This window comes from Propithecus coquereli, unplaced genomic scaffold (genome assembly GCF_000956105.1).
Source record: "Propithecus coquereli isolate 6110/MARCELLA unplaced genomic scaffold, Pcoq_1.0 Scaffold83, whole genome shotgun sequence".
Lineage (NCBI taxonomy): Eukaryota > Metazoa > Chordata > Mammalia > Primates > Indriidae > Propithecus > Propithecus coquereli.
The window spans coordinates 7,146,962-7,149,859 of NW_012154507.1; positions in this window are offsets into that span (position 1 = coordinate 7,146,962).

The following is a 2,898-nucleotide window of genomic DNA, read 5'->3' on the forward strand; positions in this document are numbered from 1 at the left end:
GCTAGGATTACAGGCGTGAGCCACCGCGCCCGGCCTTATCAACATTATTAATACATACTTTTGTGAATCTCTCAAGTTCAGGCTACTTGTATGAGATGAAAAAGAAGTATTGGACATGTTTCACACACTAGAAAAGTTTATAGGCTACTTATATGAGAAAGGACATGTACATAAAAAAGTAAAGATTAAAGACAGATACTCTCAATCATAAGGGAAATGCAAATTAAAAGCACAATGAGACATCATCCCAGCCCACTTAGAATGGCTTTTATCAAAAAGACAAAAAATAAATGCTGACGAGGATGTAGAGAGAAGGGACCTCCACACGCTGTTTGTGGCAATGTATTTAGTACAGCCATTATGGGAAACTGTCTAAAGTTTCCTCAAAAAACTAAAAATAGAACTAACATGTGATCCAGCAATCCCAATATTGGGTAGATTTCCAAAGGAAACGAAATCAGTATGTCAAAGAGATATCTGCACCTCCATGTTTATTACAGTAGCCAATAAACACAATAGCCAAGATACGGAATGAACCTAAATGTCCATCAACAGGTGACTGGATAAAGAAAATGTGGTACATATACTCAATGGAATACTGTTCAGCCATGAAAGACAGTAAGGTCTTGTCATTCGTGGCAACACGTATGAGCCTGGAGGACATTAAGTGCAATAAGTCAAATACCACATGTTCTCACTCATCTGTGAAAGCTAAAAAGGTTTATCCCATGGAAGTAGAGAGTATAATAGTGGTTACTAGAGGCCGAGAAGGGCAGAGAATAGAGGAGGATAGGGAGAGATTGGTTATCGAATACAAAGTCACAGCTTAATAGGGGGAATAAGTTCTAGTGTTCTATAGCACTGTAGGGTGACTAATTTATTGTAGTTAATAATGAAGTTAATAATTTATTCATAATGTATTATCATTTTATAGTTAATAACTTATCGTGTAGTTTCAAAAAGCTAGAAGAGAGGATTTTGAATGTTCAAAACACAAATGATAAATGTTTGAGATGATGGATATGCTAGTTACTCTGACATAATCAGTATAACATTGTATACATACATCAAAACATCCTTCTGTACCCCAAGATATGCACAATTATTATGTGTCAATTAAAAATTTTAAAAGAGAGAAACACTCTCACATACTGCTGATGGAAAATTTGGCAATCAAAACCCTGAAACTATTTGAAAACTCTTTGTATTAGTTTCTTCTTATTGCTACTGTTACAAATTAGCACCAACTTAGTGTTAGGTCCAGAGTGGAGACAGAGAGACACATGAAGCCTCATGTGTAGCAAAATGCTATTTATTTTGAGCATCTGGGTGCAGATAGGTGGAGGCCAAAGAGCGTCCACGCTGAGGGAGGGGAAAACCTTGGATTTTAAAGAGGGTTTCTCTGGTGGGGGTAGTGAATATCTGGGCCAGAACAACTGCTGCAATAAATTTTTTTAAACAACTAATTTCTGGGACCCCTATGCCAGTCTCATCCTGTAGAGATAAGGGAGGTGGGTAGCTTGGTCCTTAAAAGGGGGAACATGAATGCTGACTGCGGCTCTCTTTTAGATTTACAACATCCCTCGGGACTCTCCAGACTCCTGCGCGATTGTTTTACAAGCCTAAGTTTTCCATTAACCGCATTCAGTCCTATACATACTTTTTGGGTTTCCACCTGGAATGAACCTAACACTTAGTGGCATAAAACAATACAAAATAATTATCTTACAGTTCTGGAGCTAAGAAGTCCAAAATCAGTCTTAAGTAGGCTAACGTCTGCGCATTGAAAGGGCTGGTTTCTTCCGAAGGCTCCAAGGGGAGAATCTGTTTCTTTGATTTTCTCAGTTTCTGGAAGCTGCCTGCGTTATTTGCCTGATGGCTCCTTCCTCACCTCACTTTAACCCTTTGCTTCCATCATCACTTCTACTGTGAGCCTGACTCCCTTTTATAAGGAGCTTGTGATTACACTGAGCCCACCTGGGTAATTGAAGCTGCTTATCTCCATCTGAAGATCCTTAACTTCTGATTATTCACAGTTCTACTAACTAATCATGACTGAGATAATCAGGCCCGTGTCTATACATGCTTTAAATTCACAGGAGACTATTGTGGAAGCTCTGAATATCAATTTGTCTAGAGGCATTAGGTCTATAATAGCCCTGTGAATTTAACAGTAAAACACATGAGTGAAATACAATATTTGAATGTTACTATTAAGTGATATGGAATTCTCAGAAGTTCTAGGAATTCAGAGGCCTCTGAGTAAAATATGAATCATAAGGAAGAAATCTATTTTCATGCCTTTTATTTATACTATTCTTTCCTCTTCCTTCCCTGCTATTTTCCAGGACATTCCTTTCATCCCGTTTCAATGGCTCACAGTTTGTTTTTTTACCATATTCTATGTCTTCTAACATGCTACCTTCACATTCCCTAACTTTCTTGATTTCATTACTTCCACCTCTATTGCAACTACTGCCTAATTTGGTCACACCTGATAACTTACCCTTTAAAACTCTGAAATTCCCCTCTGACCACAACCTCCTGTTCATACCCTCCCATTTCCTCACTTCAATGAATCTGCTCTTTGTCTACATTGTTATTTCTAGATCCTCAGTCCTCCTCAGGAAGAGGTAAACAGCATCACCAGCCAAAGGCACAGGATCTTGATATTTAGTGTCCTGTTCAGACCTGTCTTGACTAAATGCATAATTTTGTTTTAAGTTTTTAAAGATACTAAGCTCTTTACAGTAAAAATTTTAAAGATGCATTGACATAGGAAAATGCAGGACACAATATGGTTACTTAAAAAATCCTATTTTCCACCATTGATTAGGCTTTTCTACATTTAAATATATTCAATGCCTACCACCTGTCCATTCTCAACTACTTCTTCTA